Raw genomic sequence first — 14,756 nt, forward strand, 5'->3', positions numbered from 1 at the left:
ATCTACTATGGGCAAAGCACAGGAAATCTAAAAATGCCTAAGTCCCAGTACTAGCCCGGATGGCTGTAGAATCTAATAGAAAATGCAAATGTATACACAAGGAGCTTCAATTTCAACATTAGTGTCTTTTTAAAGGTTAAGCAGAAAGCGCTTTAAGAACAGCACAAAGGAAAGAGCCTAAGGGGTGATGTCACAAAGTAGGTGACAAACAAGCTGGGCCCAGAGCAGCAGTTCCTGATCCAGTTGATCTCCACAGCCTTCTGAGGAGATGTTCTCTCCTTCTTTCCATATCTGGATATTTATATAATATAAAACAAAATATTTAGAAGCATTCTAGGACCACATACATATAGAATTTTATAGAATCTTTGTAATTATCTATTTTCTACACTGTCATCTTTCAGATAAAGAAAATGAGATCAGGCCTCACTCCAGACACTGAATCAAAATTCCTGTGGGGATAGGCCCAAAGTCCGTATGTTTAAAAAAATTAAATAAAGACACAGGTTTTTAGAATCCTCAAGTACAAGAAGCACTATGTTGGACAATAAAGGAAAAGGCGATCTAAGGAGAAAAACGTGAAGAAAGCACTTGGACATGAAAGTGCAATGAGCACAGTGTGGGCAGGAATGGAGGGAGCTGAGGTTGAATGGGGGGGTTCGGAAAGTGAGGGGATTTGTATTAATATGTCACGCTAAGGCTTTTATAAATGAGTTCACAGTGATGAAAAGCCATTGAGGATTTTTAAAATAAGAAAGTGATGTGATTGACTCTCTACTTCTACAAAGGAAGGAACTGAACAAGGAGTATGTAGAGCGGGTCAGGAGGCTGCTGTCCCAACCTCTTTGAGCAAGCAGGGCCTGGAGCAGCTGGAGCAGAGGAGAGGGCCAATTCAAAGAGCACTGGTGCTGAAACTGTCAGGGATGGTCCCTAGATAAGGAGACTGGGAATGGAAAAGGCAACACGTTGTTGATGGATGATGATGACATTAATTGAGATCAGGAAATAACGGAAAGGAAGAGCAGTTTAAAGGGCAGGAATGATCTACTCAGGTATGCTCAGCTTGAGAGTGCCCAGCAGACAAGTGTGCACACTCCAAACTCAGTTTGGAAACACAGGTCTGGAGCCAGCAGGGGAAATATGAATATGGGATAATGGATACAGTTGAAGGAAACCTATAGAAAGACAAGAAGCTGTAGGGCAGAATCTTAAAGACCTGTAATGGACATGTCTAAGACCAAGTACCAGGAGCAGCAGAGGAAGCAGAGGAGCAGTCTTCTCAGGAGTGTAAGAATGAGTGGACCTGGGGTGGTGTGTAGGGGTGGGGGTGTCAAGAAGCAGTGGTCATTGTCAAATGTCACAGGGCATAAAGCCCACAAATAGCCATCTAATCTGGCAATTGCAACTTTATTGGTGACCTCGAGAAGAGTAGTTGAAGAGGATTGTCCAGAGGCAGAAAGCCACATTGTACAGATGAGGAAACTAAGTCTCAGTGTTTAGGTGACCTATCTAAAACCATACAGTTTAAGAATAATTCACACACTTATCCACCAAATGCCAGGATAACTGTGCAGGAGAGATGAAGATGCATGGTATGTGGTCCTGCTCCAAAAGAACAAAGGGAGTGAGTCACAGATACAGAGCTAGAAGACCAGGAGGAACCTAGAGGAAGGAGCAGTCAAACCCCTGCCTGGGGGGATGCCTCCCAAAGGTAAACTTGGTACTTGGGACATGTAACCAAACTACAAAAGATAAGAAGGATTCGGACAGTCAGACAATGGCGGGAACTCAAGGAAGAGGGAGCAGCATAATTCATATCAAAAAAAAAATCTGTACGACGTTTAGATGGGAAAGTTCAGGCTGTCAATTTACTACAAAATACTAGAATACGTACACACCCAGACATGCAAATAACTATTGTAAAAGGTCTTCAATGTACTGGGCATCTACCCAAAAGATCAAAAGTCACTTTATGAAAAAGACACCTGCACTTGAATGTTTATACCACCACAATTCACAACTGCAAAGCTGTGGAAACAACCCAAGTGCCCATCAATCCATGAGTGGATTAATAAAATGTGGTATATGTATACCATGGAGTACTACTCAGCTTTAAGAAAACAATGGTAATCTAGCACCTCTTGTATATTCCTGGATAGAGCTGGAACCCATTCTACTAAGTGAAGTATCTCAAGAATGGATAAACCAGCACCACATGTACTCACCAGCCAATTGGTATTAACAGATCAACACCTAAGTGGACTTATAGGAATAACATTTATTGGGTGTCGGGCAGGTGGGAGGGGGGAGGAGGGGATGGGTATATACAAACCAATGAGTAAGATGTGCAACGTTTGAGGGATGGACACGCTTGAAGCTCTTACTAGAGGGGGAAGGGGGGCATGGGCAATATATGTAGCCTTAACACTTGTAACCCATAATATGCTTAAATGCTTAAATAAATAAATGTCTTCAATGTCAAACTTTTCCAAACCAAAACTCTTAGTCATTCTTTTGTGCATAGGGATTAGGGCTGGGGAGGCAAATGAACACTGGAGAAGGAGAGAGCAAGAAAGACCACGCAAGCGTGTGCCTCCAAAAGTCTAAAAAGGAGTTTTTGCCCAGCAGACTAACACGGCTACAATTTATGTGCTGTACTTCCGTCGTGCACTGGGTACTTCACACCAATTATCTCATTTAGTCCTCAGAATAGGTGTATTTCACCCATTTTATTCAACCAACTTATGTACTGAGCTCAAGGTCACATATAATAAGAGGAGGTGCCCAGACCCAAACCCAAGCCTGACCGACTCTTGGCTCTTCCACAGCTGCCTCTCTGCAGGGCTGGCCTCTACTTCCAGAGAATGTCTGAAGACCAAACCCTGTCACCATAGGCAAGATTCTAAACAAAGATGTCATCAGCTACCAGACAACATCCTATTTTGCAAAACATCAACATAAGGCTACTTTTTATATACAATAAACATGATCAAAAATATCGTGTGTGAAGTTAATATACGTTTGTTTTAGTTTGTTATAGGTCAGGCAGGATGCAGTAAGAAGCAAGGATTAAAAATCTTAGCTAACTGAAGATTTATGTATACCTCATTTTATACAAAAGAAGACTTTCAAAAAAAGTTGAACATAAAAATACCTATGAAAGTAATAGTTTTAGATATACCACAGAGGTTGCCCTTTAAGGTGGTTGTTTTACATGAGGTGGTGAGGAAAACATTTTCCTCAACACCAAGTGATTTGGCTCAACTTAACAATTAAGTTAGTGTCTAGGGACAAAGTTTGAAAGCCTACTTAATGCTCAGTAATTTATGCCACTTCAAAGTAATAGCAACAAGATTAACCTATTTTTAAAGATTTTCAAAGAAAATTTTTATAATGCCCCAAAATAAATTTGTAAAAGCATTTAGGTAGTTTAAAAAGCATTTTCAACTTAGAACTTACAAAAATCAGGAAGAAAAAATCAAATAACCTCATTAAAAAGTGGGCAAAGGACTTGAACAGAAACTTTTCTAAAGACGACAGAAGAATGGCCAACAAACATATGAAAAAATGCTCAACATCTCTAATCATCAGGGAAATGCAAATCAAAACCACAATGAGATATCACTTAACCCCAGTGAGAATGGCCTTTATCAAAAAATCTCCAAACAATAAATGCTGGCGTGGATGCAGAGAGAGAGGAACACTCCTACACTGCTGATGGGACTGCAAACTAGTTCAACCTCTGTGGAAAGCAATATGGAGATATCTTAAAGCGATACAAGTGATTCTACCATTTGATCCAGCAATCCCATTCCTGGGCATCTACCCAAAAGATCCAATGACACTCTACAAAAAAGACACCTGCACTCAAATGTTTATAGCAGCACAATTCATAATTGCAAGGCTGTGGAAACAGCCCAAGTGCCCATCAATCCAAGAATGGATTAATAAAATGTGGTATATGTATACCATGGAGTACTATTCAGCTCTAAGAAACAACGGTGATATAAAACATCTTATATTTTCCTGGTTAGAGCTGGAACCCATACTATTAAGTGAAGTTTCCCAAGAATGGAAAAACAAGCACCACATATACTCACCAGCAAACTGGTATTAACTGAACAGCACCTAAGTGGTCACATAGGTACTACAGTAATAGGGTATTGGGCAGGTGGGAGGGGGGAGGGGGGCGGGTATATACATACATAATGAGTGAGATGTGTACCATCTGGGGGATGGTCATAATGGAGACTCAGACTTGTGGGGGGTGGGGGGAAATGGGCATTTATTGAAACCTTAAAGTCTGTACCCCCATAATATGCCGAAATAAAAATTAAAAATAAATAAATAAATAAAAAATAAAATAAAAAACATTTTCAAAGAGAAAACAGACATCATAAAAGACTGGTAGATTTTTACAATATAGAGATTTAAAGACTGTGTATGGCAAAATGCAAAAAATAAAAAAGTAAAAAGACAAATGAAAAGTAAGGGAAAATATCTATAAAACTTATGATAGAAAAGACCATTATTTATGTAATATACAAAGAACTCTCGTATATCTAAAAGAAAATTATGAACTACCAAACAGAAAACTGGGCAAAAGGCACAATTTACAAATATAAATATCCAATAAAATCTGAAAAATTTCTCTCTCAATCATAGGTAAAGTGCAAATTAAACCGTCAGTGAGGCACTATTTTCACTTAAGTGCTGCTGAGGAAATGGAGCTGGCAACCTACCTTGTTGATCTGACTGTGACTTGATGCAGCTCTTTAAACGAAATTGGACAGTGGCCATCAGAACCTAAAATGTAATATCCTTTACCAAGAAATTCAACATCTACAGGTTTACCCAAGATAAAGTGGTACAAATGCACAAGAGGGTTATGCATACAAAGAGGTCCAGTACAGCACTGTCCGAAGCAAGCATGAACAGTGTTCATCAACAGGGGACTATTAAATAAATGGTCTATTTCACATCTGTAGAAAAGCAGCCATTTCCATTTCCCATCAGTAGGAAAAAAGCTAAATTACTCAATTATTGTAACTGGGGTAATTGGCTTTCCTTTTGGAAACAATTAAGTTACACCCCAGTTTTCCAAACTGTGTTGCTAATGTTAATTGCATATTTACTGTGCTAAGCACTGTTTGGAGGTGTGAGCACACGCCCCCTCTATGCCTGGCCAGTGTAGAGCACAAAAGACTGACAGCACTGTACCCTGACTTGATGTGATAACTAAAACTATATATGTCCTAGACAAGAAGGAGATTATATAATGTAATATAAATAACAAGAATATCAATTTTATGTAGTAAACAGACTTACAACATAAAAATTTTAAATTTATATGTAATAAAAAATACTAAAAACACTGTAACAATGTGGAAGAAAAAAGGACATATATACACATATGATATGTAACAAAGGGTTTGTATTCAAAATATAGATAGTACTAAAATACAATAGTAAAAACATAAATATCAATTCAAAAATGGTAAAGGAAAATAACACAAGTCATAGAAACTAAAACTCAGATCAAATCATTTTTCTTTTTAATGTGGTGAAAAGAATTACATAGGTCTGTTATGTTTTGACATGGAAGATCACCAAGAAATACTGTTAAATGAAAAACACACATTGCAGAATAGAAGAAACACCCAAACTGTGTACATTCATGCATTAAACACACTTTCCTACTCTGTACTTAAAATGAGCCTATAACGTACTTTCCATGTGCTAGACATTAATATGGTCTCCATGTAATATGTTCATAAACACTATACTTCACTGATTGTAGATGCTCAACAAACACCATAAATGTGCCAGGCAGAGTGCAGTGCAATGTGCTCTACAAGGACAAGGTCATGTAATCCTCATGACCACCTTGCACAACCAGGCACCCTTATGCCAGAGTGGGTGCTTTAACAGTGTGCTGTTCTGCTTTCATATGCACAGGCCCAGAAAAGCCAGACATTAAACCATTAGATGCAGCCAGCTCTAGAACGAGGTAATAGAGAAGGACATGGGACTTGAAATACTCCAATACATCCAATTCTGTAAGTACAATGAAGCCTCCTGGGCAAACCTTTCCTTTCTGACCCTATTCCTTCCATTCCCTTCCCCAAGAGTAACTACTAGCCTTAAGTTGGTTATAGTATTCTCATGTATATTTTTATACTTTTACCACTTACATATTTTACGTGTTGTATTGATTTGAATGTTTCAAATTTTATAAAAATGGTGCAAAACTGAATGTAGGCAATTTTTATTCATGTAACACTATGTTACTAACATTTATCTATACACATAGCTCTACCTCATTTACTGACCTGTATTGTATTCTACTGTGTGAATACCTGGAATAGGACTTACAGGTCAAGCAACAGCCACTTAACGAGATTATTACTAAATTGCTCTCCTAAGCAGTTTGTACCTATTTACACTCCCACTAGCAGTGTGAGTTCCACTCACAACAGCTGGTACTGTCAGCACTTACTTTTCCCAAGTTAATAAACGTAAAATGTTACCTATTTGTTCATCTGTACTTCCCCTGATCAGTAGGTAGCCAAGGTGACCGTTTTACATATGTCTACTGGACATTTAATATTCTGTTTATATTCTTTGCCCATTTTTCTATCATAATACGTTTTTCTCACTGATTTTTTAAATTTCAAAATATTAAGGGGGTAAAATGTTTCTGTTACATGAATATCTAGTATAACACAAAACTGGGTCTTTTACTGTACCTGTCACAAGAATAGCATTCATTGTTCCTGACAGGTAGGTTTTTACCCCTTACCCACGCTCCTCCCTGTTTGGTTTCCATTGTCCTCTACATCTCTTTGTGCCTGTGTGTGCCCACTGTTTAGCTTCCAATTATTAGTGAGTATATGTGGGGTTTATTTTTCCATTCCTGAGACTTCACTTACGATAATGGTCTCCAGTTCCATGCAAATTGCTGCCAAAGACATTATTTTATTCTTTTTGCTGGCTGAGTAGTACTCCATGGTATATATACATAACATTTTCTTTATCCACTCAAAAAATGATGGGCACTTAGGTTGATTCCACATCACTGCAATTGTGAATTGTGCTGTGATACACTTGAGTCAGGTGTCTTTTTAATAAAATGACTTCTTTTCCTTTCAGCAGATACCCAATAGTGGGATTGCTGAATCAAGAATGGTAAGTCTACATTTATTTCTTTGAGGAATCTCTATACTGTTTTCCACAGAGATTATACTAATTTGCAGTCCCACCAATAGTGTATAAGTGTTTCTTTCTCTCTGTATCCATGCCAGCATCTGTTGTGTTTTGACTTTTTAATGATGGCCATTCCAACAGGGATAAGGTTGTATCTCACCATGGTTTTAATTTACATTTCCCTGATGATTAGTGATGGTAAAAATTTTTTCATATGTTTTTTGGCCATTTGTCTATCTTCTCTTGAAAAACTTCTGTTCATGTTTTTTGTCTAATTTTTAACGGAGTTGTTTTTTTTTTTTCTTGCTGAACTGAGTTATTTGTAGACTCTGGATATTAGCCCTTTATCGGATGTATAGTTTGGAAATATTTTCTCCCATTCTGTAGGTTTTCTAATTACTCTGTTGATTATTTATTTTGCTGTACAGAAGCTTTATAATTTAATTAAGTTCTATTTATTTTTGTTACTGCTATATTTGTCTTTGGAGTCCTAGTCTTAAATTCTTTACCTAGGCCAATGTCTATTTCCTACATTTTCTTCTTCAATTTTTATGGTTTCATGTCTTACATTTAAGTCTTTTATCCATCTTGAATTAGTTTCTATATATGGTGAGAAAAAGTGGTCCTGCTTCATTCTGCATGTGGCTATCCGATTTCCCCAGCACAAGTTATTAATAGGGCTTCTTTTCCCTACTGCATGTTGTTTTCTGCTTTATGGAAGATCTGTTGGTTGTTGGTAGATGGTTTTATTCTGGGTTCTCTATTCTGTTCCATTCATGTATGTCTCTACTTCTATACCAATACCATGCTGTTCTGGTTACTATGACCTTGTAGTATAATTTGAAGTCAGGTAATGTCATGCCTTCAGATTTGTTTTTTTTTTTTTTTTTTTTGCTTAAGATGCCTTTGGCTATTTGAGCTCTTTTTTGGTTACAAATGAAGCTTAGAATTATTTTTTCTACATCTGTGAGATATGAGGTTCATATTTTGATGGGGATTATGTTGAATCTGTAAATTACTTTGGGCAATCTGGACAATTTGACCATGCTGAGTCTACCAATCTATGAGCATGGGATGTTTTTCCATTTGTTTGTATCATCTATGATTTCTTTCATCAGTGTACTGTAGTTCTCCTTGTAGAGATCTTTAACATCCTTAGTTAAGTATATTCCTAGGTAATTTTTTTTGTAGCTATTGTAAATGGTATTGAGTCCTTTATTTGACTCTCAACTTGACTGTTATTAGTATATAGAAATGCTACTGATTTGTATACATCAATTTGTAACCTAAGCCTTTGCTGAATTTATCAATTCTAGGAGTCTTTTTGTTTTTTGAGACAGAGTCTCGTTTTGTTGCCCAGGCTAGAGTGCATGCCGTGGCATCAGCCTAGCTCAAAGCAACCTCAAACTCTTGGGTTCAATCAATCCTTCCTCAGCCTCCTGAGTAGCTGGGACTACAGGCATGCACCACCATGCCCGGCTAATTTTTTCTATATATATTAGTTGGCCAATTAATTTATTTCTATTTTATAGTAAAGACGGAGTCTCGCTCTTGCTCAGGCTGGTTTCGAACTCCTGACCTCAAGCAATCCGCCTGCCTCGGCCTCCCAGAGTGCTAGGATTACAGGCATAAAGCACCACACCCGGCCTTTTGGTGGAGTCTTTAGGGTGTTCTAGATACAAGATCATATTGTCAGCAAACAGGAATAGTTTGACCTCCTCTCTCATGGTTTGGATACCCTGTACTTTCTTTCTGTTGACTGACTTCCCTGAGTAGGACCTTCCAATACTATGTTGAATAGAAGTGGTGACAATAGGCACCCTTGTCTTGTTCCAGTTCTTAAGGGGAACGTTTTCAACTTTTTCCCACTCAGTATGATGTTGGCTGTGGGTATGTCATATATGGCTTTTACAATTTTGATGTATGTTCCTTCTACACCTAGTTTGTTGAGGTTTTTTTTATCATGAAAGGGTGCCAGACTTTATCAAATGCTTTTTCCCCATTTATTGAGATGATCATATGGTCTTTCCTTTTGCATCTGTTTATGTGGTAACACATGTTTACTGATATGCACAAGTTGGAACCATCCATACATCCCTAGAATGAAACCTACATCATCACAGAGAATTATATTTTTGCTATGCTATTGAATTCAGTTTGCTAGTATTTTGTTGAGGATTTTTGCATCTATGTTCATAATGGATATTGGTCTGCAGTTTTCTTTTTTATTGTGTCATTTCCTGGCTTTCATATCAAGGTGATGCTGGCTTTATGGAATGAGTTAAGGAGGATTTCCTCCTTCTTGATGCTATGGAATAGGGTAAGTACCAATTCTTCTTTGTACATTGGTAGACCTTGGCTGGCAATCTGCCTGGTCTGGGGCTTTTGTTTGCTGGGAGATTTTTTTATTACTGTGTCAATCTTGCTGCTCATTATTGGTCCATTCAGGATTTCTATTTCTTCCTGGTTCTGGCTTAGGAGGTTGTGTGTTTCTAGAAATTCATCCATTTCCTCTATTTTTTATACTTTGTGTGCAAAAAATTTTCGTAGCATTCACGGATATTTTGTATTTCTGTAGTTATCAGTTGTAATGTCTCCCTTTTCATTTCTGGTTGAGATTATTTGAGTCCTATCTCTTCTATTTCTGGTTAATCTGGCTAGTGGTTTATCTTTTCAAAGAAGCAACTTTTTGTTTCATTGGTCTTTTTTTCTTCTTCTTTTTGGTTTCCATTTTGTTTAGTTCTGCTCTAAACTTTGTTATTTTTTTTTTCTTCTGCTAGTTTTGGATTTGGTTTGTTCTTCCTTTTCTAGTTCCTTGAGATGTGACTGTAGGTTGTTAATTTGTGATCTTTCAGTCTTTTTGATGTAGGCATTAGGCTATGAACTTTCCCCTTAGGACTGCTTTTGCTGTATCTCACAGATTTTGAAAGCTTGTGTCCCCTTGTTATTCAGTTCAAAGAATCTTTTGATTTCCATCTTAATTTCATCATTGACTCAAGGATCATTCAGCAGCAGGTTGTTTAACTTCCATGACTTTGTGTAGATTTTGTGTGTTTCTCCTGGAATTGGTTTCTATAGTTTTATTCCACTGTGGTCTGAGACAATACATGGTATGATTCAGAGCTTTCTGAATTTGCTGAGACTTCTTTTAGGGCCTAAGATATCATCAATCTTGGAAAATGTCCCATGTACTCATGAGAATAAAGTATACCCAGTAGTTTTTACATAGAATATTCTGTAAACGTCTGTTAGGTCCATTTGTTCTAGAGTCTCATTTAAGTCCAGTGTTTCTTTACTGATTTTGTGCTTCAATGATCTGTCTAATTTTGTCAGTAGGGTGTTAAAGCTGGGAATTAAGATGCTACTATCTATCTCTTTGCTTAGATCTAGTAGGATTTGCTTTATGAATCTGGGAGCTCTTATGTTAGGTACATATATTTTTAGAATTATTATGGCTTCTTGTTGAATTGTTCCCTTTACCATTATATAATGGCCATCCTTTTTTTTTTTTTTTTTTTTACCATTTTTTATTTAAAGTCTATTTTAACTGGTATGAGAATGACTACACTTGCTCGCTTTTTTTCCATATGCATGGAATATTTTTTCCATCCGTTTATCCTGAGTTTGTGCAAGTCCTTGCAAGTTAACATGTTTCTTCAGACAGCATAAACTTGGTTTATGTTTTTACATCCATTCAACCAGTCTGTGTCTTTTAAGTGGGGCATTAAAGTCCTTCATGTTCAATTTTAGGGTTGATATGTGGAATACCGTTCTGTTCATCATATTGGATAATACCCTGTTGTTTTGTTTTCCCTCTTGTGCTACTGTTTTATAAGAGCTATGAGCTTTAACTTTCAGGTATTTTTACACTGGTGGGTATCTATTGTGCTTTTCCATGCATTTTTGAGCATTTCCTGTAGGGCAGATCTAGCAGTGACAAATTCCCTTAGTGTTTGCTTATCTGGAAAAGTCTTTGTTTCTCCATCATTCATGAAACTTAGTTTTACAGGATATAAAATTCTTGGCTGACTATTTTTCTGTTTAAGAAGACTAAAAATGGGGCCCTAATTCCTTTTGGTTTGTAAAGTCTCTGCTCAGAAGTCTGCTATTAGCCTGATGGGTTTTCCTTTGTAGGTAGCTGTTGCTTTCATCTTGCAGCTTATAGAATTTTCTCATTCATTTTGACTTTGGCCAGTTGATGACTGTGTGTCTTGGAGATGTCTTACTTGCTATGAATCTTCTTGGTTTTGGATCACTATCTTGTATCCAGATATCTGAATCTCTGGCAATATCAGGAAAGTTTCCTTCAATAATTCCCTCCAATAACTTTTCCATGCTTACTGCTTTTTCCTTCTTCTCCCTCAGGGATACCTATAATCCCTATATTGGCTTGTTTCACACAGTCCCATATTTCTTTTTTTTTTTCCCCTTATAGCCAATGGACATAGTCCCATATTTCTCTGGTTATTCATTCTTCTTCGTTCTTTTTTCTACATCTTTTAGTACGTGGGTTAGTTCAAAAGCCTTGTTTTCAGCCTCTGAAATTCTTTCTTCTACTAGGTCTAGTCTGTTGTTGAAGCTTTCTGTTGTGCTTTGAAATTCCCTAAATGACTCTTGTTTCTTTAAGTTCTGTTATATCCTTTGTTATGCTGTCTAGCTCTCTAGCAACTTTTTCACTTTTTTCATTAATGTCCTAAAAAAAATTTTTTTTTTTTTTTGGCTTGTGTTGGTTTTCAACCTTCTCTTCAATCCCATTCATCTTTTTTGCCATCCATATTCTGAATTCCATTTCTGATGTTTCAGTGATTTCCTTTTGGTTGGGATCCTTTGCTATAAATTTGCTGTGATCCTTTGGGGGTGTCAAACTAACTTGTTTTTTCATGTTGCCAGAGTTCTTTTGCTGGTTTCTTCTCATTTAGAACCTCTTCTCTCAGCTCAGGGCAGACAGGTTTGTGACACACCTGTTTTCCTTTGCTGGGAATTCTACTTAGTGAGAAGGAGGAGAGGTCCCTTGACAGAGCTTTTCTGACCTATTCCTGAAGACTGACTTGGCAGGAGAAGGGTAGATGCACTGAGAGCCTGTAATGCAGCTGTTCTATATTGTCTCATTCCCCCATCATTGTCAAAGTCCAAGCTAGTGAGGGATGATCTTCGTGTGGAGTGGGGGCTTGTTCCCCAGACCACTGCTGAAAGCTCAGTGGGTGTGGGAAGTCCCTTTCCACATAGGCTGGCATTGCTGGAGTTGTTCTGCCTAGGTCTCCCTGTGCCGGTGGCAGTGGCAGCTGGGCAAGACCATCTAGGCAGTGGTCACAGGTGTCAGGACTGTAGGGATTACTCCACCCAGGTCCAGGTACCACAGTGGCTCAAGAATAGTGGGACCCCTGGGAGAGTGTTGGACCTTGATGGCAGTTCCCAGGGACACAGCTACAGAGCCTAGGAGTGGCACAAGAGCCACATGGGTGGGGCTGTGGAGCCACAGGGCCTGGCAGCAGAGCAGAAACTGTGTGGGTGGGTCTGCAGGCCTGGAGACAGCACAGGAACCTCAGAGTTGAGTCCATGGGTTTGAGGAGCAGTACAGGAACCTCTGGGGCAGAGCTGTGGGGCTGGGCCACCTGGCAGCTGGGGCTCCCCCACTGCCCAGGTCTCACTGAGGCAGTTGCTGTGGGACTCCTCAGATGGTATCCATGGTGATCATTTTGCTCAAATTCCCTGTGAGGGTGAGGGGTACTTGGCTCCCAACCATGGGATGTGCAAGAGCTTCTGCTCTCCCTGTTCCCTCCCCAGCTCAGCCAGGGTGATGTGGAGGCAGCTGAAGCAAAGCCAAGCCCTGTGTAGAACAGGCACTCTGGACCTAAGAGCACAGAATGGCCTCAGTTGCAGCAACCCAGGAACAGAAGCCATCAGGTTCCTGCTGTGCCCACTCTTCAGTGCAATGTTGCTGCACAGGCTCCAAGCAGCTCCCTCATCAGTCAGGGATGGGGGGGTGGTAAAGGGGCTGTGAAAGCTTGGGCTGCAGTGTCCACAGGAGGAGCATGGAGCCCTAGGGCTCTCTCCTCCTATCCTTTCCCCCATGTGGATGCCTCCCCCAGATACTTTCTGATCTTGCCAAGTGGACTGCCCTGTCACATTCTTCTTCACTCAGTGTCCCTGGTCACTCTCCAATAATGCACGGTGCTCTCTCCCAAAAGACCCACCTATAGGTGGGCAACCACCTGCAACTTTTGATCCTCTCCTTGAGAGCTGCTTCTAGTCTGCCATCTTGCCCTCCCCCTCCAAAATTGATTTTTTTTAAAAAAGAATTCTTTATGTATGTGAAACTGATATTTCACAAAAGTATCTCTCAGTCTATGGCTTGTCTTTTATGTATGATGTCTTTTCCAATAGTGATTTCCTTTATGGTTTGTGCATTCTTTGGCTTTTGCTTTTTGCACTATACATACAACTGTATTATATGACTATCTGGACATTTAAAAACAGTTCAGGTGTGATCATATCAGTGAGTGAGAGAAACCAGGAATTCTGAATATTCTTCTTATAACAGTAAAACATTTATTTATACTAATTTCTACTTAAACCAAATATTTTAGTGCTCCCAGTACTAGCATTTTCTGATTCTGTGTAATAAATGTTATTACATTTCACAAAATCTAAGTTACTCTCAATGCCCACATGAGATCAGTGTTATCTCTGCTTTACAGGAACCAGCAGGCATGGCAGATCTGGGACCTCAACCTCTGGGCTTTCCATCTTACACTTTTTCCATTTGGTTCCAACGTTGCACCTAATCTCATCATTTTATCATTTTTACTATGACTACCTAGACTTTAATTAATGTATGGCTAAGAAAACATACAACTGTTATCCACAAATTCACATTCTGTCTACAACAGATAGTGTATTTTCTCTGTGTTTTTAAGCTTTAAATTTCCTTCCACTTATTAGAACACAAGAAGGGAATTTCTGGGGTGTTCAAAATGCATATCAAGCTATGCATTTATCACTGAGCAATTTTCCACTGTTGAATATGATAGCCACTGGTCACATGTGGCTATGAGCACTTATATGTGTTTATTCCAAATTGAGATGTATTTTAAGTACTAAATATACATCAAACTCCAAAGATAGAGTATGAAAAACAAAAAAAATATATAAAATATCTCATTAATAATTTTATATCAATTACATATGCAAATAATGTTGAATATACTGGTTAGATAAAATATATTGTAAACATTAATTTTACCTGTTTCTTTTTAAATTTTTAATGTGTCTATTAGAAAATTTTAAATTATATGTGTGGTTAGCATTTGTGGCTCATATTGTATTTCTACTGGACACCACTAGTACATCTGATTTATTTTATTTAAAAGTTAAAAAAATGTTTTCCTTCTTATGAAAAAATGGCCACACATGCCAAACAAGAGCTTGTTAATTACCTCTACATCAGAATTAAGCATTCTACAATAAGCCAACAATTAATAAATTTAGAGTAAAAGAACAAATTTCAAGACAACTCAAAGTGATCCTCAACAAATCAATAAAAGCAACCC

General features: G+C 38.2%; 1 protein-coding gene across 5 annotated transcripts in view; it reads right to left on the reverse strand.

The window, feature by feature from the left end:
• The window catches only part of MBOAT2 (membrane bound glycerophospholipid O-acyltransferase 2), a 134,701-nt gene that overhangs the window by 82,621 nt on the left and 37,324 nt on the right, over positions 1-14,756 (reverse strand). The window contains exon 1 of one of the 5 annotated variants that reach the window (XM_012785722.3): positions 4,743-5,336. The exons of the other annotated variants lie outside the window; for them this stretch is intronic. The gene's annotated coding sequence lies outside the window, so the exon portion shown is untranslated. Of the gene's footprint in view, positions 1-4,742; positions 5,337-14,756 lie in introns of those variants that run through there. 5 annotated transcript variants of the gene reach the window in all.

This window comes from Microcebus murinus, chromosome 3 (assembly GCF_040939455.1).
Source record: "Microcebus murinus isolate Inina chromosome 3, M.murinus_Inina_mat1.0, whole genome shotgun sequence".
NCBI lineage: Eukaryota > Metazoa > Chordata > Mammalia > Primates > Cheirogaleidae > Microcebus > Microcebus murinus.